The sequence below is a fragment of the Osmia bicornis genome, chromosome 6, assembly GCF_907164935.1.
Source record: "Osmia bicornis bicornis chromosome 6, iOsmBic2.1, whole genome shotgun sequence".
In the NCBI taxonomy this organism is placed as follows: Eukaryota; Metazoa; Arthropoda; class Insecta; order Hymenoptera; family Megachilidae; genus Osmia; species Osmia bicornis.
In genome coordinates, this window is record NC_060221.1 from 4,700,718 (window position 1) to 4,726,601 (window position 25,884).

At 46.3% G+C, this 25,884-nt stretch overlaps 2 long non-coding RNA genes across 2 annotated transcripts in view; one reads left to right on the plus strand and one right to left on the minus strand.

The window, feature by feature from the left end:
• LOC114874500 overlaps window positions 1–25,884 on the plus strand; it is a 73,496-nt gene that overhangs the window by 9,523 nt on the left and 38,089 nt on the right. The gene's annotated exons all lie outside the window — the stretch shown is intronic.
• Window positions 4,634–25,884, minus strand: part of LOC114874499 — a 45,171-nt gene continuing 23,920 nt past the window's right edge. Inside the window, exons 2-3 of the long non-coding RNA XR_006829496.1 lie at window positions 20,946–20,998; window positions 4,634–5,897 (exon numbers count right to left, since the gene is read on the minus strand). This is a non-coding gene — a long non-coding RNA (uncharacterized LOC114874499). The remainder of the gene's footprint in view (window positions 5,898–20,945; window positions 20,999–25,884) is intronic.

A 25,884-nucleotide genomic window follows, 5' to 3' on the forward strand; every position in this document is an offset into this window, starting at 1 on the left:
CGCCGTTATCGCCGTCGCCGTTAGTTACTCCACCTATTGTAACAATTTCATAGAGGTCCGTGCAGGGTGTGTAAAACCCTGCAACGGCCTCGCGTGTCGGAAGACGATAGTCGTCACAGTGACTGTTATATCAAACGGGGTCGAGATTGCGATAACGACATGGAACATACGTAGGATACACGGTCTTACGTACCTACACTCCTACGGAGTAGTTAGTGAGAACGTACTTTCGTCCTACGCACGAGAGGGTGCAATGTCGTAGGACCGATTTCACCCTCTTTTCTCTCGTGATAATTGTCACACCTATCGGACGATAATAGTCAATTATTTTTGAAAAAACATTTTTCCTAATTGTCCAACAACTCTTATATATCTACAGGGGATTGAAAATTGATTTGAAACACTTTGATAACCAGTGTCACATATTCGACACTTCGTCTTATTCAAAGGGGTTGTTTTTTATCGCCATTTCAATATTTCATTTGTATTTGAAATTTTCTGTGTATTCTTGGATCTGTCTATAATCCGCAATGAAAGTCAAAGGTTGTACAAAACGCGTTGCACTCATGGGGGATGCAATTTCTACGCCAGTGGTCGGTAGGTGGTACGTATGTAAAGGAAGCCCCAGTTCTACGTAAGCCGGAACGACGGCGTTTCGTGGTCGAAGCCAATCTCAGTCGACGCTGGCCATTTGGCGTTTCCTTGGTCGTGCACACACGGAGGAGAGCTTGCCTTTTATTCCGTTTAACCCCTGCCTCCGAGCTAACGCTAACGTTCAACCCCGTGCTGCGCGGTCTGCTAGAGCGAGAGAGAGAGAGAGAGGTGAGGCCAGCTTCCTAAATGATTAATTACCGATCTCGATCGCGCGGAGGGATCCTGCAGGAAGGCGGGTCGTTGGACGGCCTTAAAGTAAGCTCATTTCTAAAACGGATATTCCGTGTTCCGCGTGCCATGGAACGGCATTCGGTGGCCCCCAAGCCTTGCTACCACTTCGCTGCCACCCCCTTTCAGTTGCGTAAGATCGACCTACGGGGTTCCTTCTTCGCGTGGTTGCCGACTTCCAAGAGATTGTTACCTCGATACCGCGTGCGCTCTCTAGACCCTCGCGTAAATGAAATACGCTACGTGCCAGAAAGAAAAAAGAAAAGAAAAACTTTCCGCCTTGTTCCGCTGATCGATGGGAGGAAACTTTTCGCGAGACCAGCTGTACGAATACACATCTCTCTTTATTTCTAATAGATTTCCCGTCGATCGTAATCGATAACGTAACAACGAACGATTACCTTCTAGAGTTTGCAAAAAATTAGTTCAAGGATCAAAGACGTTTGACGTTTCTCTCTAATCAGCCGTGTACGGGAGTCGGTGAAAATAATTTGAGAAGTCGGTGAAACGTGTCGAAATTCGACAGATCGGGCTCCCCTTAAGAGGGCATCGTTAGGGTTGTCCCGATTCTCTGTGACTCATCCGCGTAGGACTCGATATATCGGCGTGGCTCGCACACGCGGCCGATTTCACCATAAAACGTGCACGCTCCACGGTCCCGGTGTGTGCTTTCAATGTGGGCGGGGTGGCTTGCCATTTGCAATGCAAACGATAACACAGCGTATCGCACGAAAACGCGCACACAGACAGAGGTAACGCTCTGCGAACGGACCGCCGCGGCGAACGGAAAACACCACCGAGGAATCGTACTTCGTTGCTGAGATTCCGCGGGCAATTCGTTTCTCCTTTCAAATGATATCTGACAATCGGGTTAAAAATTGAAAAGATTCAAATTAATAGGTGCAACGATCTAACGTCCTTAAATTATTCATCGAAGCTGTAGAATCGTATAAAAGAACAAACATTATTTCTTCTCCGAGATTCACCACGATTGTTCCTTTCTCCGCTTGGTATTTTAATTCCTCTTGCGTGTTTTCGCGTGGCACCCCACTTTTCCTACGGTAACTCTCCTCCAGAAGGACTTATTTTTTCTTCCTCTTTAGCCCGAGCGAGGTTTACTTAAGATATTAAAGTACTCACCCTTCTTTTCCGTCAGTTTTCTTTCCCCCACCTCGCCGTCTTTCTTCCATTGTTCTCGAGGGAGCTGCAGGTTTCAGCATCCTCGGGGGAGTTTGGTGGCACGCCAGACAGCTTCGCTTAATTTGTAAGCGGATTTTTGCGCTAATCAACGGATTTAAGAAGCACCAGAGACGTAGAGGCAGGAGGGGGTGAAAACCAGCGAGACCAAAGACGAGGGACAAGAAAGTCATTTGAATTTATTTTAATTATACTAACGAACAGGCCGCGGAACGAGGGCCTAACGAATTATTTGCTCGAATATGATTGCGTGGAATTTCTAACGAAGGATCGACCGATCTCTTGTCTTCGAGCCGGGTGGAGTGAATTGCGGGGGTTGTTTGTCGATTTTCCATTCGCCACCCCTTTTTTCTCCCGTTAGGCGCGAAGGAGAAGGAAATTTACGGTTTTTAAAAAGGTGGTAACCTCGACGGTGGCGAGCAAAAAGATGCCGGAACGCGACCGACCTGGCCCGTTAATAAATCATTTTGTTAGCGACGGAGAACGTTAAAGAAACGGACGAGCGATAATGGATCGCGCGATTATTCACGGATTTCGTATCGATCGCCAACGACATTGCAAGTGACTAGCGTGACGAGAGCAGCAGACAAACGGCCCGCTTGTTTTGCATCGGTCAAAGAGAAGGAACTTTTCACGTCGGATCAAGAACACTGTTGTTGCGAAGCTAGGGAACTGAGGGGTTTTATTAATTATTCTTTTCTTTTTTTTTAATTACACGTACAGAAGATAACAAGTTAATAAAAACAGCTCGTTTTTCCTCGTTCGTTCGTGATTGAATTTAAGAGGACAATGAACACTTTAGCACTCTCGTCGATCGTATTTCTTTCGAGGCACTCGTTAAGGTCCGAACAACGGCAAAGTAACGAAAAAGAAACGAAGAAGGAAAGAGGAGCACGATGAAAGGGGGATGAATGTCCGCCCCTCGAAAGACGCAAAGGCTACAAGAAAGAAAGAAAGAAGGTAGAAAAGAAAGCGTGGTTTCCTTAATGAGAAGTACAGAGTAAAGCTTTCTTTGCGCGTCCTTTTGCCGGTCCTTTACCCCTCTTCGTCCTCCGCGGAGGAGCTTCCTTCCCTGCTAGGTGGTTTCACGTCCTCGCGAACAGTCGAATCGGATTCGCGGCTTCGGGGACGGCTGCTCGGTTTCGTGTAGACTTTTTTTCCAGCCGGCCGGCCTCCGTTGAAATGCTTCTTGTGTAAGTAAAAATCTAAAGTGACTACCGAGATCTAAGTTTTAATTAGTTTATCTTGGCCGCGTGGCCATTGAATATTTATGAGCCATCGCGGCCTCCGTTGCGGCGCGAGAGAGCAATCAACACAGAGAAAGAGAGAAAGAAAGAGAAAGGAAGCGAGAGAGAGAGAAAGTGGAAAAGGGGGATGTTGCCGGCAAAGGGGACGAAGAATGAGATTCCACCGGGCATGGAAAGGAACCGCCTGTGGTTCCTGTCATCCCATGGGATTTCGCTTTCGATGCTTCTCCATCGAGATACTATCCTTCGAATATAATTGCACGCTGCAAAATATACCGATATTGCTCCAAGAAATATCAGTTTTTTCTCTTGCTCCAATTTTCGAGAAATATTATTCAAGGGTCAGCTTTGTCCTCGAAATGTCAAAGTATAAGAATACCAATATATACTCTGACCGTCTTAAATTTTCTGGAAAAAGAAGGAATAAAGAATTCTGGGTCACTTGCAAGCCGTAGCTAGATTTCAGCTCCGCGAAATTTAAGGGTCGGAAAGAAAGAAGGAGGAAGAATCTATAAGTCCATAAATCCGTAAAGCCAGTCGACAGAGAGAAAAAGAAGGATCGGGAGAAAGCAGCGGGAGATAAATTTATGGCTGATATCGTGAAAAGAAAAAACAGAAGCAGAGCAAGGAAGAATTTTTATTTCCACCGGATTCGAATAATTTCCCGAACTCGCTTTCAATCTGCTGATCAAAGATTATTCATCGCGCGTTACGTTTGAAAAGTTACAGGAATTTGTTTCTCCGGTAGTCCCGGGTGTAAGTGAAAATAGTCGTGGAAAGGGGAAGAAAAAGAAAGCGGTGAAGAAAATTGAACGCGTTACGTGACCGCGGGAAATCGTTAACGATAAAAACTTCCTCGAAATAAGTTTCCTGTCGAAAGCCATTTACGAACGTCATCGTGTTCTCGCGGGTATTCGAGACACGTTTATCTACACGGCAGCGCACACGTGCTTAACGCGACGCGCTGGGTTACAGATTGTCGATTCATATTTACATTTTAATAACTCTTCTCTTCTACCTTGTCACTCTCGTTCTCTCTGCCACGCTGCTCGCGATACACATTCACCACGTGGACGGCACACAGCTTTTTTCCTTCCTCTTTCACCCTCTACCATCTCGCTCTCTTTCGAATCATAATTCCGCGGGCTCTTGTTAACGTGCTTGCAGTTTCGTTAAAAACATCAAAAATAATAATAACAATTTTGTTTTGATATCAATATTCCGCGTCGATGCTTTCGTTCAGGGTGGACGAGGGCAAATAAGGAAGAAAAGTTATACGAGGGGTAGGTTTGTAAAAAGAAACATTGTACAGAAAATTCAGTGTGTTTATTTTATTCTTCTTTTTCATTCGACACAGGGGAAATATTCGTAGGATGTGTTAGTAATAATGCATACGATCAATTCTTAATTTAATGCGCATGAAAATTTTCGATTTAACAAGCTCATCTCGTAGACGCATTCTACCATGTAACTCTTTATTAATTATATCATTGGATGGCGTTGGTTACTGCTTTCCTCTCTTTGTCCTCCGATTTTTCACTGGCCGAACCGTAATTATAATAATTCGAATTTCAAATTGCGATCGTATCCTGTGCCGGGTCGACGACGCGTCTCGTTATAGGGAAATATTTTTCTGCTCATTGAACGTCGCCCGGCAAATAATAATTTTTCATACATTTGTATCGCAACGATTCCGTTCCACGTTTTCGTAATTATTGCGGTATATTCGTGCGTCCGCTTATTATTACGTACAGAGTGAAAATTTTATTCGTTTCAATAATTGCCGGACCGAACAAACGTCCCTTTACACGGTGGCGTAACGTTATCCTGGAAAACAATGCCGTGATATTATGGAAATACTTGGACATTTTGTTGCTGGAGAGATTTCATTTTTCACGCTTCTCTGGAAAATATTTTCGCGTTCCAGTTGAAATTCACAAGGTGTGTTTCGTTAATTTACGTACTCGCGAGGCGAGCTTTCATGGTACGCGAATAAAAAATGAAGGGTGCAACTCGATTGCCCGTGGAATTTTGGAAATTTCAATTTACCTTCGCATAAAAGGACGATATTCATTTTTCTAAAATTAACCACGGCCAGGTTCGTGTCCTTTGACGTTCTTCTTTTTTCTTTTTTATTACCATCTCTGCGACATCGAGGCGACGATGTCGTTCGAAAGAGGAACTCACGGGTGTTCCTCGAGTAGGGGGAAAGCATTTAAATTTAAAAGGACCTAAGTTCGAAGTTTTAACCAGACCAAAGAAGAAGTTCGTTGTCCCTTCTCTCGCATCCGAGGGTATTTGCATGAGAAAAGTGTTCTACGATTCCTTCGATTACACACTCGCCACCATCGTGCCGGAGATAGCTCACATTCCAGGAAACTCTTTTCAAGAGATCTTTGTAACGATGAACTTTTCAGATAGATGTGACACCGTACACGTGTTCCATTCACAGCAGTCTGCTTGGTCGCGACTCCTCATCGAAATGTACTCTTTATACACTTGGTGCGTTTCATCCCTTTCTTTCTTCGGTATTTCAATTCTTTTCCTTTCCTTCTCGTTCGTAGATTTTTCCTAAAATACAACGCAAACATTGCTGAACATCGTGTTGAAATTTTGACCAAAGTTACTCGAGACCTCTGAGGGTAAAATATACAATTTACCTTCAGAAGTCTCAATTGTCGGTAAGAAATATAAATGATAGGTGAAGAAAGTATTGAAATATCCAAGAGACAAGCACTGCTCTGAAAATTGATATCTTCTTTTATTCCCGAAGCAAATATTTCGATGCGTATATGTATATCCGCGTAATCCTTTGCCCTCTTCTCGGGCACGGCAAGCCAGCCGGATCCCAATGGAGGTTGATATTGGCGGTTGATTATCAATTTTCTACCAATTTGGTTCCACTTGTAGCGGCGCCAGCTTTTGTCCCGCTAATCACCCCTTGGTTACCGCTTTCACCCCCCGCCGGGTACATCCGATCCGCTTTGCATATTACGCCACGATATATCTCTACTATTCTACGTCACCACTCGACGTGTCTCACCCCACATCGCCTTTCTTTTCACCCCTCGAACAAAAATTTCTATAAACCACCGACTGAAAAGCGCAATTCGAAAGAGTAACCAACTCCTTTATTCTGTGAGAAAGTGTTCGCTATTTTGCGTTAGAAAAATAAAGAAAAACTTCTTCGTTTGGGATGTAGGGTCGTTGGTTGATTCCATATTGAAATAGAGCTGACTTTCGTGTGTTTGCAAACGAAACACTTGGACTTTGAAGAAAGTTTCTGGTAACTCGTGTATCAGGTGGAGCAGAAGAACGTCGGGTTATAGTTTTTCGCGAATTAATCGGCAGGCAGGCGGACTCGTTCGCAAAACAACAGAGGGATCAAACGTGGACGCTTATGGGATCAGCGATCTGAAAACGTTGTGTTGTTTCAGGTGAGCCAGCTCTCACGCGCCACACCCTGTTTTCCACGCTGCAACCACCCTCTGCTCCGCGTTTCCCTCAGCGTGACCGATCGGAATTTCGAAATCGCTCGGTCTAGCGGCTAACAAAATTTTTTATTCCTCCGAAAAATACCGCGCGACGCGCCACTTGTACGTTCGACAAACAATTCCTGGGCTCCATTCAAATTTCACCGTAAAAAAAAAAAAACGAGACTCCACTCTTTCTCTCCATTTTTTTCCTCCCTTCGCGTTACATCATCAAAATTGTTCTCAACGTCCTTCTCTTTCCCGTTCATCCGGAATTACGAACAACGGAGTAGCTTCGATACGAATGTCGGTCGAATTGACTTTCATTAAATTGTAACGCGTAGACGAGGTTCTTTTTTCGACGTTCATTAAAATTTATTCGCCATTAGCCAGGAGGTAGGAGGATGAAATAAAAGCGTCGTAGACTGCTGAAAATTCCCGAGGGTTCCCGGCAATAAACAGTGTATCACTGTTTCTCGGCACATTAAATGCCGCTTAGCGTGCGATCTCTCAGCTTAAGTGAAATGACTCGATGTTTCAGTGATTTTTAAGCATTACACTCTGGTCTGGCGACGAAACGTTGCGAGATATAGTCGATCTCCGGGATTACTTGGAATGTTTCGGTAACGAGAATGGTGTTTTTCGCGTAGGAAATTAAGGGGGTAGCGTCAATATTCGTGGATGACGGTGGCAGAGGAACGGAGCATGATCGTTTGTGACACCAATGACCAATCGACACCCGGTAGGGAGGTGGGCGCGGTAATGGGAAAGCCATGCACGCCGGCTCGATTCAGCACTCGCATAAAATTAACCAGTTCGTTCGTTCGTTCATTTTAATTAACGAAACAGCGAGGGCATCGCACGACCGGTATACGTCTATCTCTTCGACGCCGCGGTGGCACACGTTTACAATTGCGATTATAAGGGTGATAAAAATTCCTGGTTCAAATACCACAAAACTCTAAAGATCTTTCGTTTCATCTTCTTCCTTTACCTAGGACACGCGTCTCTGCGAAATTGCTCTAGAATAGAGGGGTATCACTCGCGGTATCGGGCTTCCGATTCGATGCCCCCGAGGTTCGTGCATCAGCCAGTTCGTGCAGAAACGCGAAGGAGGAAGGGTGTTCTTCTGGTGGTTCAGGACCATATAAGGTTAACGTGTAGACCGGTGGGTCGGTGGCACGATGATGTCTCTATCTACGACGGAATAGCGGGGCCCGTTAGGTGTGCGAGCCGATGCAACACGTGTGCACGTTAGATGGACGCGTGTATGTGCAAGCACACAGGCGCCATCGTGGCATGCAACGAGCTGCAGGGTCAGCGGGGTCAGCCAGTCACGGAGTTAATTAGACGGCGTGCTTCGGCCAAGGCTCACGTGGCAGCATGCTCAGATATCAATCGCTCCTCTGCTCCTCGATGGACCCATGCCTGCTTTTCTTAAAACATTCTCATCCCCCTCTCCCGCGTCACCCACCTTAACCCCCTCCGATACACGAAAAATGAGATACCGAACGGATAGAATCGTGCTTAGAACCCTGGACAAGATACACGAAACTTTCTTCTCTTTCTCACGTTGTTTAATTAAGCCTTGAAGATCATCGCGTGCAACTTTACTTTTAATTGTCGGTAGAGTAGCCTGCTCGACGATATAAATGTATCTTTTATTTCATAAATATTTTATCATCCGATTAAACGATAGGTTCGGTAGATTTTATATTGCGAAGGAAACAAGCTTTAGTCTCTCGGTAACTTTACCCTCTTTTCATCCTCCTTTTCCGACTTGATTATCCCGGCTAATTTGGCTTCCCCCATTTGGTAGCGAGATAGGAAAGCCACCCCCTTTCCTTTTCTTCTTCGTCCATCAGCAGACGTAAGACCACCTTGTTCTTACCTTTCCACCGCAGCCTTCTTAACGCGTTCTCTCGTGAAACCAACTATCTGCAATTAGCCAGGCCACATTTATATGACCTGATTACACAGCTTTGCCAACTACCTTTAATCCCCCGGATCCCTAAGCAAAATCTGGAAACACCTTGCCAGCTTTCCTTCTCGTTCCACCAAACGATCATTTTTTTCCTTCCTATTCTATCTCTATCTCTGTTTCTTATCTTCAACAAAGTTGAAGCTCTAGTCGTCTAGAGCTTCTTTTTCCAATTAAGCAGAAACAGAATCGATAGAAAGCGAATCACGATACCCCTCTGTGGAGTACCTAAATCTCTCTACACGAGTATTTACAAGCGAACGAGCTCGTGAACAGAGAGATAGGAAGGGAAAGGAGTAAAAGGAAGGGCGAGAGGAAAGAGAAGGCTTCATTAAGGTACACGATGATAACGAGGAGGATTCGAAGAACGTCGAATACCCTGCTCTCGAGCTCGCTTTAGCGTTAAGGGTTTCGCTTACGCGTTTCCACGAGAACGTGCGAAGTCTGTTCGCTTCTCCAGGAAGATACTCGTCGCGCGAGCAGCAGATAGAGATGAAAACTCATGGAATCGTGAAACGAGAGGAGGAGGAGGAGGGAGGGTGCGGCATGACGGAGGGTTCCGGGTGTAGGTCCGCCGCCCCTGCTGGCTCGTTGGAGATGGAAGCAATAGGGATCAACTAGTATGCAAATCGCATGTAAATATCGTTCACTCTCCCGGTACCGAACCAGCTAAAGCCTCTTTCTCTCTCTCTATCTTTCTCTTTATGTCTCTGTGTTCTCTCATTCTCTCCCCTGATTTTCTGTCCTCTCCACCCTTCGCCCTATCACCGCCTCTCTCTCTTTATCTTTCGGCCTTTTGCTCTCTGCCCGGTTGTGGAGTACCGAACAGAAGAAATCAAAGCAGGGGACAAAGCAAGCGCAGACGAGATCGTGACGGAATTCTTTCTCGTTCTTCCGCCTCCTACCCTCGCGTACCCCAACCCCCTCCTCTATTTCGGGTGAGCTGGCAGTTCAACCCCCTCGAAAGGTATTTGCTTTTCCTCCGTCTCGAGTCCCCAAACGATGCGTTTTCGCCCAAGTGGGTGTTACCGAGCTACCATAGCCTCGTTAGTTCTTAATTAATTTATTCCGATCCGAGAGTATTTCGTGATACTCGAACGCGTCTCCCTTGAAAAACAGACACGAGACCTGACGCGCTGAAGTAAATTAGACGGGGACAAATTAAAATTGATTTTTCATCGCGTTTCTCGCCCGGACAAATGTATCCGCAACTGTCAGCGAAGCGTTATAAGTTGATGGAAATCTTAACGGTAGAAAAGTTCTCACGTTTCAAGGTAAACTTTCCGAGACTCTAACGGAATAATCGAGCGATATTGTGGTAGCTTTCTCATTGTTGCCAATCGTAAACGTGAGAGCCGTTCTCAGCAACTGTGACATAATGTCCTCTCGTCGGTGACGTTCGAGCAGTTCTGAGATTCTTAATGTCCTCTGTACAAAGTTTCGCACGGGAACCAGATAATTTCGTCGGAGAAATCTTTAGAAAATATTATTGATCGATCGATGGCAGCGGAATGTTAGTTTAAAAAATTGTTAAACAACAGACTATGGAAATGAAGAGCAAGGGGTTGATCCAGGAAACCGCGAAACGAAAGGGGAATTATAAACAAAGATATCGTTTCGTATAAGCAAATAATCGTCCTTAGGACGGGACTTAAATAGGGACGAAGGTTATTCCTGGAATTATGACGACTTCAGTCTTATTCGAAAGCTGGATGGCAGAGAGTGGAGAAGAGCTGGAAAGAGGGTGAGAGAAGTAATACCTCTCCTAACTCCAGGTATTTTCATCCTATATTCCTCGACCTCCGGGCCGGCAGCAGGATTACTCGAAGAGACCCTGAGAACTTCTCCCTTTTCTTACCTTCCCACGAACCTCTCGGCTTCACCCCGCTACCGACCGTCTCTTCCTTTTCCTTCCTCCCTGTCTCTTGCCGGGCTTCCGCATTACCATTCTCAAAATTCTCGATAAACCGGGGCTTCCGTCGCGACGGTTTCGCCCTCTCGAACAGCCAAGGCAGCCTTCTATTTTCCCCGAAAGCCAACGGGTATAATCGAGATTCCCCGCGTAACAGACACTTTTGCTTCTTCGATCGTCAAGAACTTTCCTCGGTTCAAACTAGTTCGAAATTAGTTCATTAAACGTAGCGAAATAAAGTAGAGAACTGGACAGAATTTTTTTACTTCTCAAGATTTCGATATTAATTTCAAATAACTTGCTTTCAAACGCGATTCTGAAAGAGACAGAGAGGACGAGCGGAGGGTTGAGAAAATCTGTGAGTAAAGGGAGAGAGGTGTAGCGGTTGCAGCCGACGGCACGTTTTAATAATGCCTTCCCTCCGTCGACGAAGAACGAGGAAGAAGTTTAACGAAGATTGTGCCAGATACTTTTAATTGCTATTCCTCCCTCTGCCAACGGCGGTGGCGACCGATGCTAGAAAATGAAGGCAAGAGGTACCAGGAGGTCCACGAAATCCTCCTCCGTTCCTCTTCCTCTTTTTCATCGGTTAGAAGCAACCCCTTCGTCCCTCTCGTTTTACAGTGTTTTTATCCGACCTCGTCCCGCGGACCCTCGTGATTTTATCGTACTTGTATCCTCTCGACTCCCGTCCGCCGAAGAGGTTTGTTATTCCACCGGCAGATAGGCGACAAAGGAATTAATCGGGTCGCCTCTTCCTACTCCGGCCTCGCCACTCGAGCCCCCTCTTCGTCGTTCGAGTACCGTCAATTAAATTGAAACGTTAAAAAGCAAAGATAAATTGAAACGGTGCGAATGCTTGATTATTCCTTTATTCCGTCAGGATTTCTCGCGACTCGTCTGGAGGACATGTAACATAGAAACGTATCCATTCACTTCTTATTTTTCCGCGATAAATAGGTCCGGCTGGAAGCGAATCAACGGGGGGTGGGGGTTGAAACGTCAAAAAGATCGATTCGATTGCCTTTGCCGGGGTCATCCTGCTGAATTTCGCGTGCTTCCTGCGAGCGGCTCGTCCATTATCCTTGAATGGCCGATGGCTGCGTGGTGAGCGCGTGTACGGGTCCGTGAATACAATGCGGAGAAGGCTTATGCCGGCTATATAATACGAAGTCTAAAAATCAAAACACATTAATCTCCGCCACGTGTCGTGGATCGCACGCTGGTAACAAAACATCCTGAGCGTCCGCCCCACGTGGCCAATATCGAGGCGGCTACTTTAGGCGACACTTGCGGTACCCGTTTACCTCTCGATACGTTTCCTATTTAGACGTTCTAACTCTGTACAAACATCGTTTGCGAGTTTATTTATTCGAATAAATAGTATCGTGTTTCTCTTTGAAAATCTATTCGAAGAGTAAAGTGGATCTCCTATGGAATTAGGATATTTGGATAATGGTTCTTTCCAACGTAGGTGTTCGAATACTTCTTAATTCACAAACGGCTGACTAATCGACGTGATTTGTCAACGACGAGGAAGAATCGTGAAAGGTTACCGAGCAAAAACGATAGTATCTTTTCAAACGAAAATCATATAGCCTCGAAATCACGGCTCTTTATGACACACCCGATACCCCTGCAAACGCGCGTCCCCATTTCTCTCGCACCCTGATCGTCATTGCACGTCAAACGGATATATTTAGTGACAGAGAATCGATTACCGAGCTGCGATGTTCGTCTGTGTCAAACTTTGCACGCCCGTATCGTCAAAAGCAAATGGAAACGTTAGAAATCGTTAACAAAGAAAGTAGATAGGAAATTTTCTGTATCGCAGAAGACGCATGTAGGCGCTTATCTAATTCAATTTGGTAATATCGTGTCCATTGAGAGAATAAATGATTACCGGGAAGATATGAAGTTATCTGGCCCCGTGGGACGCGTAAATTGCCATTACCCCGGCTGCAACGAAGCCGAGCCCGCGGCTTTTTAGGGGGCCAGCCTGGAAGATCTTAATTATTAATCGCTCTCGTTAATCACGCCAATCGGCGTGGATCATCGATCGTATCTCGCAATGGACCAGCGAAATATCAGGCTTATTCTTTGACGAACTCGAATTGAATATTGTTCAGAAACGTAGAAATATTATTTATTCTTTTATTTTTTCTAAAGTCACCGAAAGATTCGACGTGCAGAATGATTTTTCACCGTCGGCGTCACGCTAAATCTCTGGCGCATTGTTCGCGCCCCCTCTAGCCGTCACGATTTTCCATTGGCACCCCTCAAAACCTAGCCACGCAGTCAACCTCCACCCCTTATTCCTTGCCCTATCCCCCGCACCTTCGCTAGATTCACCCTCTTTCCGTCGCGATCGCGGCGTAACGTACAAAACAGTTAACTCACGATATCTTGATTCATCTGAAATAGATTTTACGTTTTGAACTTGTAGATTTTGAAAATCATTTTGTCAGCTCACCTGAAGTGTCATCGATTAACTCGTTTTAACTCAGCACTCTGGTAGCCTTTTTTTCCAGAATTGCAATTCTCTTTCTCAAAAGGGAGGCTAATTTTCCGGAAGAACGCGTTTCAACAAAGATCGCACTAGCACCGACTAGACATTTATGTCACCGAAGATCCTATCGTTCATAGATTCTTTTTTTTTTTTGTTATTTATTTCGCACGCGACAGTCTGATTCACAAATCTTTTCCACCAAGTAGGGGGTTCTAGGCGAGAGAAGCAAGGGGGTTGGCGAGCCCCTGTCGTACCACCACCCCGTCTCGTATCCCGATCGAGCGTGAAAAACAGAGGGGTCCATTGTAACCTCGTCCTGTGGCTAATGCGACTGTCGTCGGTGTAGAAACCGGGTGCAGTCGGGTTTCCTAGTCGTCGTCGAACATTAGCCAACGGTCGTTTAGCTGAAAATCCTCGCGGGCCACACGGACTCTTCTGGGTTCCGGCTCGTTGAAAGCGGATTTTTTTCAGCTGCGCTTTCGCACGAAAGTCGAGGACCTTCGAGTAACGTCATTTTACTCGGCTCGGCATTTAATTGTTTTCATCGTTACGAAACCCTCATTGTCATTAATTCTCCCTTAATCTTCCGTTACACGTGTATCCACGAATTGTAAAAGGGCACGGTTACAGGGTAAACGACCGAGGTATTAATCAGTGGTAGGAAAAAAGAAAGAATAATTCACAATCCTGTTTTTTTCCAACAGTATGAGTAACGAAAAGTTAAGAATCTTCCCATAGGTCTCTCGAGCTTCGCGATGAAACAAGACAAGAGGACCTGATAATTGTATAAAGTAAACCACTCTTTGTTAAATTTCTTTTCAATCCTCCGTTCGTTATTTCGTTCCCCTGGAAAAAAAAGATGTTTGCTCAACGAAGAAGAATCCAGATAGCATCGATCATCGCGTACCCCGTCAAATTTGTACACCTGTGCGATAAAATTAGCCGCGAATAAACATGTCATCGTTGGCATTATTATTTTTATCGCTCGTATGGAAGCGAGTCGGGTTTTAGAGTAAGTTATCTAGGCTTTGCAATCGGTGTATACAAGTCTACCACGAGCTAGGAAGGATTGTCTGGTGTCCGATCTCCGTGGGAGCTGGCGCACTCTAGAATTAAGCCGTCATAGTCTTCCGCTGGCCTGACTATCTATACCAATTAATCCTAACGTTGCCACGAGTCCCGACGCGACGTCTCTCTACGTTCGCCACGTTAAGCCGATTCCGTTTATTATTTCCTTCCCTAACAACGAATAATATTTTCCGACTGCTTAAGCCCGTCCGGCCTGTTCCTCTTCCGTTTCTCCTCTGCTATCTTATCGTTGACATTCCGTGCGAGGGTGAGAAATGACGAGAAACACGTAAAGAAGGAGAATGAAAAACGGGGCAGATCGGTAACGGACGATTAGCTCGCGTATGCAAAAATTCTCGAGGATATCGCGTCGCTTTAACGAGTTCGTTGCGGACTACGCTGGATCTTTCATAGTTAAAGGGTTAATTGTGAGTTTATTGTTCTCGTTATCAGGTGTACTATCGGCGGTATCGCGAGCGTACTCGAAGAAGGGATGAAAACAGAAACGGGAACACGTCGGAGAGAGAAAGAGGGGTACGGTTGTTCTTTTAACACGGCTTTAGGGGGTCCTTTATGCTGACACAAATATCGCTTATGCCGGCGTCGCGCCGCTGTTTTGCCGTAGCCCATCGAGCATTGTGCCTTCCAAGGCCGTGTGTACCAAACACCGAGCTATGTGTACCCAGCAAACACGCTCGTCACGTGGCAGAGGCTGATCCCTTGCCTAGGACTCCCCTTTACGGATTTGCGCAACGGGTCAGCCTTATTCCCTTCGGAACTGGCTATGGACCTAGCTAAAGAACCTCTTCCCATTAAGTTTGATACGGAAACCTTCTCCACCTCGAAAGTCCTGTCTGTCGTTCGACCTCTCGCAGGGCACCGCGGGTACCGGCAAACACACGTGCGCGGATCCTTCGCGTCAGCTTTGTTTACTCGCATCCGTTTCAATGACGGACCGTGAGCCTCCTCTAACGGGATACTGACGCGAACCATCCACTTCTCTTCTTTTTTTTCTTTTTATTTCACCCTTGTCCATACGGGATCTTCTTCCCTCTCGACTTTTGAAGGGAAAAGTGGATTCGACTGGTACTTATGTAAAGCTATTGATTCAAGGTCCACGAGGATCTTTACCTAGGACGAAACTATTGATAAGAAAAAAAAAAGAAGATAAATTACACGAGAGACCTACATCGTTAGGATGGTTGCTTGATAGTGACAGCAACTCGTGTCGACCTTAATTATAAAGATGTCCGACACAATTGACCGGAAGAGTACCCTTAACGCGGGGGTGAGCTTTTATGATAGATAAACGTCCACAGCTCGTTTCATCCCCTCTGTTCTCGCGGCGAGGGTTCTCGTTGGATGTCTGGAAACTTCACTGGAAAGTGATAAATAATGTCGACGCGGGGCAAAATCGTCCGTAACGGAGGGCTTTCGAAAGGGCACACGCCATTACCTCCGATGTGTTCGCAAGCACGACAACCGCGACGACTGCGTCGAGAAGATCGACGTCGACCGTCGACTTCTACGACCGCGATCCTTCGTGAACAAACGTATCCCGGTGTTAAAGTAAACGCCTTGGCGTCGAGGGGGGAGCAGGGAAGAACGAGGGAAAGCTTCACCCTTCGAACGAAAATGAAAATTGTATTGTTGAACTCCCTTATGAGGGAAAGGAGCCGGTATTATGATCGCGTTAGCGGTGCGATTCCGATGCCGAAGACAGCGGTCAGCGCTCTTTTCACCACGATCATCAATACCACTCATCAATAATCGCGTTCTGACAGCCTTCTCGACCTGAATGCTGGGATCTCTTTGGTGGATTTAGATCCTTCCCATAAAGTAGGGATGGGATCAAGTATACTTGGACTAATGTCTCTGTAACAGTTAATTGAAAAAAAGAATTCGATGAAATTGTTGATTTTATGGGGCGTTTAAGAATGAAAAGCAATCTATGGTTACTGGAATGCTCGTAAATTAAAATATCGGATGAAGGAGAAACGGGGGTGGAAAAGTTTGCCCGGAAACGACCATACTTTCCCAAATGGATTCAAAGTCGGTGAAACTGTGGTTCATCGAAAAACTTGAACGAAAGCATACGGAGGCGAGAAAGAAAAGGCAACTCGATTTTCACCGCGTTCATCCTCCAACCCGCCATTCCCTTGGGTGGTTTCTTCCGTTTCGCCGGCAACTTTCGCAATTTATGCACCTTTTTCACACCATCTCGCGTGTCTTCCATCGATATACAAACTGTCAAACGATATCTGATTTCATCTTGTAATCGTACTTCAAAGGAGCGAGAATACTTCGGATGTTTCGACGAGCGTAAAGGGTTGAAATAAATTCTCCGGAGTAAATTCAAGGAAGCCACCTGCGGTTCGTCTTTCCATGGAGGATCGTCGCACGTGTCGAAGGATATTAAGTCGGACAGGGGAGGTTATGAGGTGTAACGACATCGCGAGGGTGGAAGGATAAGGTGGAGGAAGGCAAGGACGCGACGTGGTGTACGATGCGTCGCGTACACCCCATCGATCTTCATCCATCAACCACGCCTTCGGTTTTTCCGAACGAAAGATTCTTTTTCCGGCTTTTCTTCTTCTTATTCCTCGCCTCGGATGTATCGCGAACGATGCAGAAACTTTTCGGTTGCAACATCCGTTTCTCGATTCCACGATTCATCATCGCGATAACACGCAGATGATCGAAACCCTCCACAATTGCTCCCTTTTCCCTACTCGAGGATGGAAAGGGAAGCGCGTCGATTTCGTTCTCCATCATAGGAACCGCAAATCACTGCCTCTCGACGGCTTGACCAATCGTGACGAACGAGCGACGATGATTTTGCTCGGAAATCGAACGGACAGCCAAATGTAAATCGCTAATGGAACTCTCCCCCTGTATCCGTAAACAGGATCCGGGGTTTGTTTCTTCAAATCCATCGAATCGTTCGGTCGGATCGGCGACAAAGAGGAAAGTATCTCCGATGAACGGAGAATGCAGATGGAGGCACCTTTTTCTTTGGACGGTGACCAAACAAGGCGATCGTTCGTTAGACGATCCTGTATTTTGTCGGGCGAAGAAACCGATGAGAATTCAAGACCGTTCAAAATTCACGAATACAGGAATGCGGTGAGAATAGCAGGAAAACTTGTGTCGATGTCCTCGAAAGGAGGAGTTTAACCCTTTCGGTTATCGATAGATGAAAAGTACACCGTCACGCGATCTCATTAATTTCCAAGCGAGAAGAGCAGGGTAATAAAAACGTTGGACGATCGCGTGGGACAGATTCCGGCCATGGTCCCGCGTATGCGACGAAAAGAAGACAAAGTCGAACAGATCGGTCGATACCGGCGACAAAAGGAGAGGAAAGAATCGGGGAATAAATGGTTTTTGGTATCGGTGCTGTTGTTTGCCTTCGGTATTCCGTGTAAGGGTAGGCGTGCGGGTGAAAAGGGCGCGAGAGCATGTCGATCGTGGACGATTGGTGAAACGACACGGTGACTCGGTGGGCATTGTGCACGGCACGTGCCGTCAGCGGAGAAAACGAGCCTGGACGTCGGTCGAGGCGTAGTTCACCGAGAATGCTCGCCCGATTCCTCTTCGTACAAGATCCACGGACGGAATTAATTGATACCCGCGTGCTCTGGCATCGAGCAAGGGTTGCGTAAGCACCGTGGAAAAAGCAACCGTTCTTTCTCTACTTTTTCCCTTCGTTCTTTCTCTTTCAACGGCGCTGCAAAAAGCTTTTAAACGCTCGTCCGTTCTTTACGCTTCGTTGAATCCTGATCGACGATCAGATCGACCGAACACGTTCGTCGACGTCTAGACACGCGTTCTGCCCTCGTTACCTTCGCGAGAGCAGGTGCCTTTCGCTGATTAATTAACAGAATTTTCTGATTAAGATACACGATCAATGATGAACTTTGATAAGAATTTCTAAATATCGGGAGATGGAATAAGATGGCCGTGAAAAGAGCAGCTACCCTTCAGGCGTCCTCGTCGCGACGCCGACTCGTAGACCGAGGGGTTATTATAAAAATAATCAAAGTTTCCCGAAAGCAAAAGGAAGAGTAGATCACAGAGGAACACTCGACGGGTCAGCCTCGTTTACGTCAGACCGAGGACGGCGTCGCTCATTACCGTTTGACGATTATGCGTTAATTTGCAGCTAGCGATACTTCAAACGATTTTTATTCGTCCCGCGTCCAGAATGAGCTTTGCTCTTCTAACTGAAAGTCGTCGTACGTTTCTCTGGTAGCTGGTCCGCGTAGACGCGTAGGCGTCGGGGATCCTTCTTCGAGTTTTTATATTTTTCCAGTCTTTCGTCGAGAGGGGGGAGTGGATCGAGAAAGCCCGTCAAAGGACGCCGGATATGATAATCCTGGTGGCAAGCTGAATGCGTAACGAAGTTTCTTCGACGACAAGAAGTGGACTCTGCTTCTGATTACCTTTACCTTTACGCTGGCGAATTTTTCAACGACCCTCGCAAATTGCCTCTCTCGTTCGCGAAAAAGAGCCTCGAAATATTTCGTTCGATCGATGAAATTGAAATTATAGTATTTCCCGGAAATCGGTGAAATCGTCCCTCGATAATCATCCCCATTAGACTCGAGGCGTAAAAACCCAACAGATTGGAAACCGCATTCGGTTAGGTTGCCACCTTTTATCCGGCACACAGAGGATCTTCTCTTTCCCTTTTGCATTAACGCGTCCCCGATCGAGCCAGAGCTATTAACTAATGCCCGCACCCCTGTTCAACGCAATGCCATACGTGCACCAGCCAACCAGCGAACCTAGCTAACCAGTCGAGCATCCAGCGAGCGAGGCAGGGTGCGGAGGAGCAGGCTGGTAGGACATGCCTGCTACGACGGGACAGTTTAAGCCCTGATATATCGCTCGCCGACACTCCCAACTTCTGTCGCCGTTTCTGTAGCGCTTTTTTGTCACGGCAAGCCATGGCTGACCATATGTCCACGGAAACCGAGATCCCCATCGAGTGTCCGTGCCTCTGTCAACCGATCAACGCCGATTCTTTCGTTTCTTCCTGCGATCAAACGTTTTTTTTTTTTTCAAAATTAATCGCCTCCTCGAATTAAAATTAGAGGAAAAGCTTTTCGCTTGTAATTGTGCGGACACCGTGACAGCAGAGACGTCGAGTCGTTTACACGGTTCACCGGTTCCACGGTTCCTTTAGCAGCATTGGTTTTCCGGTTACGTGGGCGCGCTTAAGCGAGAGCTTAGATAACCCATGCCCCAACAGGCGAACCCCACTTTGCACGTAACAAATGATGCCACATGTTCGAATCTTAACTCGATCCTTCTCTCTCCGTCCGTTTCGTTCGATTCGCCGTTCGCTCGTTCCTCCTCGTCGTCGAGCAACCCGCGGGGCATACGAACATTCGGCCTGATATTCGGGGACACGGATGGAGGGCTACTGCGTTCGTTGTAATTTGTACGGTTAACGCTCGCGTAAAAACGAGACGGAGAAGGAAGACAATTTACACGGGACTAACTGCCGCACTGGGAGCATTTACCAGAAGCACGCGTCGAATCGATCCTACATTGCCGTTAATGGAACCTTATGTCACTTGCCAAATGAAAAGTTCCGTGCAAGAGGTGCTCGAGTACTTTGCCGAAAATAAGATATCGAATATCTCTGATCTGAACGATGCGTTTCAAATTTTTGAGCGAAACCCTCGATGTAAAAGCGGCGATTTCGAAGCGGTTCGAGGCGGAAAAAAATGATGCAAGGTTTTTAAAGAAAATTCCTTCGAAGAGACAAGTCCAAGCATCGAGAGACCGTAACTGATGTCGACGAATGAGCAGCATTGAGCCGAACAAACGCGCGTACGCTGTCCGGTATCCCCTTCGATTCTCTTCCTGGTCTTTTCATCTCATTGTCGACGCCTCTGTCCGAGTGCCACCGAGCTGCAGGTAAAGTGGCCGTTGTCGCGCCTCGCTTAAAAAGGTTAACCGATTGCCTGCTTTTTATCAAGCACACGTTTACGAACGTTTAAAAAAGGAAGGACCGGCCGCCTGGGCCGCGGTGCCTGTCCTCTTCAACCTGTGCCGCTCATTGTGATTAATTCTGACATATGTCCGAGTCGTTTATAAAGGCGACCGATGGCTATTCAGAAATCTTTTTCTTAGGAAAGGCGCTAGGAGAGACGCCTTGGATACGCTTCTTTTTATCCTTTTCCCCCGGGCGTATCGTATTCTTTTACTCTGGACATTCGTCTTTATTTAACATGGACTCTCTCCGAGGTCCGCGCTCACTAGCGTCCTGATTTCTATTTCTGCAGAAATCGCGGCTGGTTTTTCGTGATTTTAAAAATCATTATCGACGATCACATCGAATGTCCGACCCGCAGCAGACGCGTCGACGTAAATTTTGATACCTGCATCGATGGTATTGATACTTAATCATCCGTTAAATTATTATCTTAAATCGAAAGGGTGCAGGGTGGTCTTCCAAGAAAAACAATCGACAGACGGATGTCGGTAATCTTTTTTTTTCTTTTTCTCTTCTTTATTCGACCAAATTGTCAGACCGAGTATAATTTAATGCTCATATGCGCACCGAACATTTATTTCTAGAATAATGATACAGAATGCGTGTCTCTTGGAACGTGACTTTGTTAGTCCCGTCTGAACCGTTACGCGTAATTTATGAGCTTACCTTCATAACCATCATAGATAAACTTCTTCTTCTCGGCGTAATGGCTCATCTACCTGCAAGCAAAATGAAAGAAGGATACTTTCGTGTATGAATTTCAAGAGAAATTCGAATGTAAACGTTACGCGACCGAATTATAAATGAATAGAGATGGGATTCGGGTACGTAATATTGTTTACCCGTCCTAGGGACGTTGAATCGTATCTGTTCTATATTTTCCACGTTTCATTCCTCAAGTACAAACCTGTCGAATTTCCATCGTCCTCTAAAGGAACGATCGTTCGAAGTAACATATTGGCAATCGGCAGGCAACGTAATGCAACGACCGCAGAAACGGCGAACAAATAATTCCAATCTATTTATCAGATAATGAAAAGGCAGCGATAAAACCGCAATACCGTGTAAGCATTGGAAAAAGGGGAACGAGAACTTCTAGGATAAAGAAGCTGACATGTTCGCGTTCCGTCCTTTTCTCTTTCCGTCCCTCCCCCACCTCCCACCCCATCGTCATTAATACCAGGCGACTGTTACATATGGATGAGAAAGCTGGGTTAGGCCAGGACAACGATGCTACAGAACGAGACGAAAGCGAAACGGGATGTAGGGAAGCGAAACTCATCGACTAAAAGCATCCACGAAAGACCGAAGTCATTTCGCTCTTCGTCTCGAATCTTCGCCCTCCTTCCGAGTCCAACCCAGTCCTCCTCCAGAGAGGAAGAGACAGAGGAGACTTCGATAAGCTTGCCGGGGAGGATAAAACGAGTTCCCTCGACGTTTACCTACGATTTAAATTGTCTCCCTAAACCCCGACCACGATTTCACGGAATCCTAGCGTTACACTGGATTCCTTTTTCCTACTGCACTTCATTCCTTAAACTCGAGGAACTTACTTTTGTTCGACAAACTGCTACTAGAATGTGTTTTTTTAAAAAGAGCCTGCTGTTTATTCGGTAAAAGGAAATTTTCAAGAATTTATCGTTAACAAGAAGAAAGAGCGTGACGTACGATCGCGATTCCTTTCCCCTCCCCGGTATGTTTCTAACAGTAGAAACGATAAATCTGAACTGTACCCCCGTATATCTTCCGGTCAAGGGGAGTAAACGCAATATAGGTAATGTTCTGGCCGGCTACTTAACAAATTGCTACAAATTGCGGCTAGCGTTTAGCCGCCGTCGGATCCGTTTGAATCTCTGTCCCTCTGTATCCCCGTCACCTCTTTGCGGTAGATTTTGCCAGGGGTTCCAATCTCTGCTTTCGTCGAACGATACGCCCGTGACCACATGGTGCACCCATATGTCCGCCCTCTATCACCCTAATGTCCGTCCATCGACTCACTGTCAAAGTCATCTTAACCCTGCCACAATCTTCGCTTCTATTTCCATTCATCGTATTTTTCTAATTTATTACAACAATGTAACGAACCGACAAATAGAGTCGAATCGAGGAGAAGCGATTTTTGTACCGAAGAGAAAGACGAAATTTCAAGGTTCGTTTTTAATATCGTTCGAAGGATGAGTAAAGGTTGGCAAGAAAATCGTGCGGCAAGAGATGATGGCTCGGTGGCGGACAAGTCATTAATCAATGGTTTTCGAGTCAGAGAACGAGGCGCCCTGTAATGGCACTTTAAAGGCGATACCCTCGAGCCAATCAGTGATCGCGTGCCGCTCACGGATCGTTCGGGGTTAATTTCACGGGTATTTAACGCGGTTTCGCTTAACAATGATTCAATCAAGCTGGATTTATTTGGCTGGGATTCGACGGTTGTCGGCACGAGGCGATCATTAGGGCTCCTCTTTGGAAACGCCTCCAAGCCTTTTGCCGAAATAAACGTGCCGTTCAGCGCGTACCAGCCTGTCACGTTTCTCTTTCATCTGGATTTATTCTTTTGAAAATCTTTTAATCGTTCGAATTGATTTAAATATAATTTTTCAAATAGCAGAAATTCTTATTTATTCTGAGGTAAAAAAAAATTTAGCTGAATTAGAGAAGGGTTAAATATTAAAACAAATCCGTGAATTGCGAATGGAAGATGAACGAATTGGTTGGAAGCGATTAGAAGAACGACGCGTCAGGCTCGTCCGGCGTAAATATCGTAGGTCTTCTGTCCAGGAAGGGGAGTGGATCGGCAATTCGACGTCCGTGCGAAATGTTGTCAGCCAATTTTCTTGGCCAGTGCCTCTGAATGCCGCAGATTTCCATCTAGGTCCGTCCACGGTGGCGCCGGTGTATACCGTTCCCGGGTAAATACACCCTTTTCCATCCCCTCGAGCGGACGAACGTCGTCGTCGTCGTCCACCTCCTCCTACATCGTCCACCTCCATCCACACCTCCCTTATACCTCTCACCCTCTCTGGCCGCATGAACCACAACTGTGATTATAATTCGTAGTCCCTGCTGACAGAACCAACCGCCGTACCATCGTCAACCCCGTTTCTCCTTCGTCCTTCGTCCCCATCTACGTCGGTACGTTAGTGTACAGGGGAGGGGAGTTCGGACGGTGTGTAAAGGATTATGCACGCGGATTTAACTGATGAATCACATTGTCGTCTTGATTCGCGGTGGCGTTAATTTTCGGTGCTGTTCCAGGACCTGGTTTGCGCCCTTCGACGACACGCCGCGATCTTCCGTCTATGGGTTTTAGCGAAAAAGAGAGAGATATAAACGGGGAGGATTAGAATAATTAATTTTCAAAACGATGGTACCCGTGTAACGACCTCGCAGATTGAAATCAGCTGCTAATTGTTTCGTCTAACGTCGAGATGCCGAGGCGATTGCCGGTAAACACGTGTCCAGATGATTTTTTTCTTTCCCTGCGGTTGTGAAAAAGTTGCATCCAACAAGGAGAGAATACATTATGGATAGAACGGTGATAAATCAGCAGAGTAGAGACAAATTACCGGTGGCAATTAATCGGCAAACGTTCGATGCTTATTTGGAGAACTTGTCCCGCTTAATGCGCCGTAATGAGCATTCGAGATTACGGCAACTGAATTCACCGAGCTGGCAAAGGGAAATAATTTATGACCGATGCTTCTTTAGGATACCACGAAGACCTGGTCTCGAGAACATGGGCCAACAACCCCTCGACATTCTATTCTACTCACTCTTTATCTCTCTCTCTCTCTCTCCCTCCGTGCAAACAATTTCCATTCGTTTGGAAAGGTTTCTAATCCGCCAACATCGGGTCCATGGGTAAAGCCAGAATTAACCACTTCCCATTTCGACCTACCGCGAGATCACCGGGCTTATTAATTTTCCCAATAACGCCACCGCGAGGGTTGCTTCCTTCGCACAGATGGCGTATCACGAGTCAATATACTTTTCTGCCACGAAACCAGCGTTCGCCACCCCTCGCAACACGTGACGGCCATCGAATTTTCGCTACGCTAATCATTTCTTTCACCTCCGCCTTTCGGACGCATATGGTTTACGTGGCTGGTTACTCTTCTCTATCCTTCTCCTGTTTACCAATCTTATTAATCCATCCCTATCCAAATATTCCATTTATACTTAAAGACATCGCGGGTGTTGAACGCGAAGTTTGATATTATTTGTCTCTCGACCATGGACGAGGAAACAATGATAGAATTATTCCAGCTGAAAACTCTGTTTTCTCCGTTTCGTCGAAATTACTCGAAACGAAAGTCATAATTCACAGAACAGTCACCGCGAGGAGCTGTTTATACGAAGCAAAGTATACTCGAGTTGTCGCGGGTGGACGAAAAGGAGCAAGAAACGATTCGACGGCGAAGATGACGACGACGACGACTCGAAAGAAGAAGAAGAAGAATAAGAATAAGTAAAAGGAGCGTAGAGAAGGGAAAAGGAGGAGATGGGGTTCTCTGGCAAGAGTGAGGACACGATCGTGGGGCATGGACCCACGTAGAGAGGAGAATAAAGTAAGCCGATGTGTCGGATGTGTGCGAGTACGTATGTGTGTGCACGTAGCAGGAGGAACGAGAGGAGAAAAGGATCGAGAGGGAAAAGCAGGACGAAGGTGTGGTGGATAGAAGCGAAAGAGGAGGAAGGAGAAAACGAGAGAGATATACGGGGTCAAAGAGAGAGACGAGGAGAGAGAAAGGAGAGGACAACCCCCTCTTCTTCGCGGGTTGACTCGAACGCCGGCGATATCTCGACCAATCAAATCACGCCGCGGGCTCCGCCTTTTATCATTATTTTACTTGTTTTCCCTTTACTTCACCCTCATTGGATGACATTCTCTGGGCCATTTCACGCTGCAAAAAAGTTATCCGCGCCCAATGCAGGACTCCATGCTTCCTTCGGCGTCCTTCGGTGCCCTTCTAGTATCCACCTTGGTTCACGGACCACCTCCGCGGAGATACGTTTCCTTTTCTCCGTCAATCGTGTCCTCCTTTCGTCCGCTGTACCATTTTTCACGGATTTTCATCAGAAATTTTTCTTTAATACAATCGACGAAAATCAATCATCTAATAATTTTTTGAATTCAACAGAAAATTATATCAGGTTCTTAAAACCACTCTCCAACACTTTCTAAATGAAGATCAGAGCGTGGTTTTCTATTTGAAAGCAACGTTATCGATCGTTCGAGACGTAGATTCATTTAGAGAGCGATAATTTGTCGGACGAGTTGCCTACGGGGTGGTTTTTGAGGTTTCACGGTTTGGGAAGTGTCCATCGGCGTATCCGTTCGCCGGGCTATATACCTATATATTTGTCTACGCACTCATGCCTCAAAGCTGTTCGTTCCGACCAACGAACCGCATAATCCTTGACGAGAGAACCTCGTCAATCACGGCCCCCGATGCGCTAGACGAATCGATACGAATTTATCCGCGGCTGCCACCGCGGACGCTTTCATCGTTCATTCGCTCTCGTTCGGGATCACGAAGTCGATGAATCGAGCACGTTTTCGACATCGAGCGCTCTCGTGTTTCAACCGATCGTTCGTTCCCACGATTTC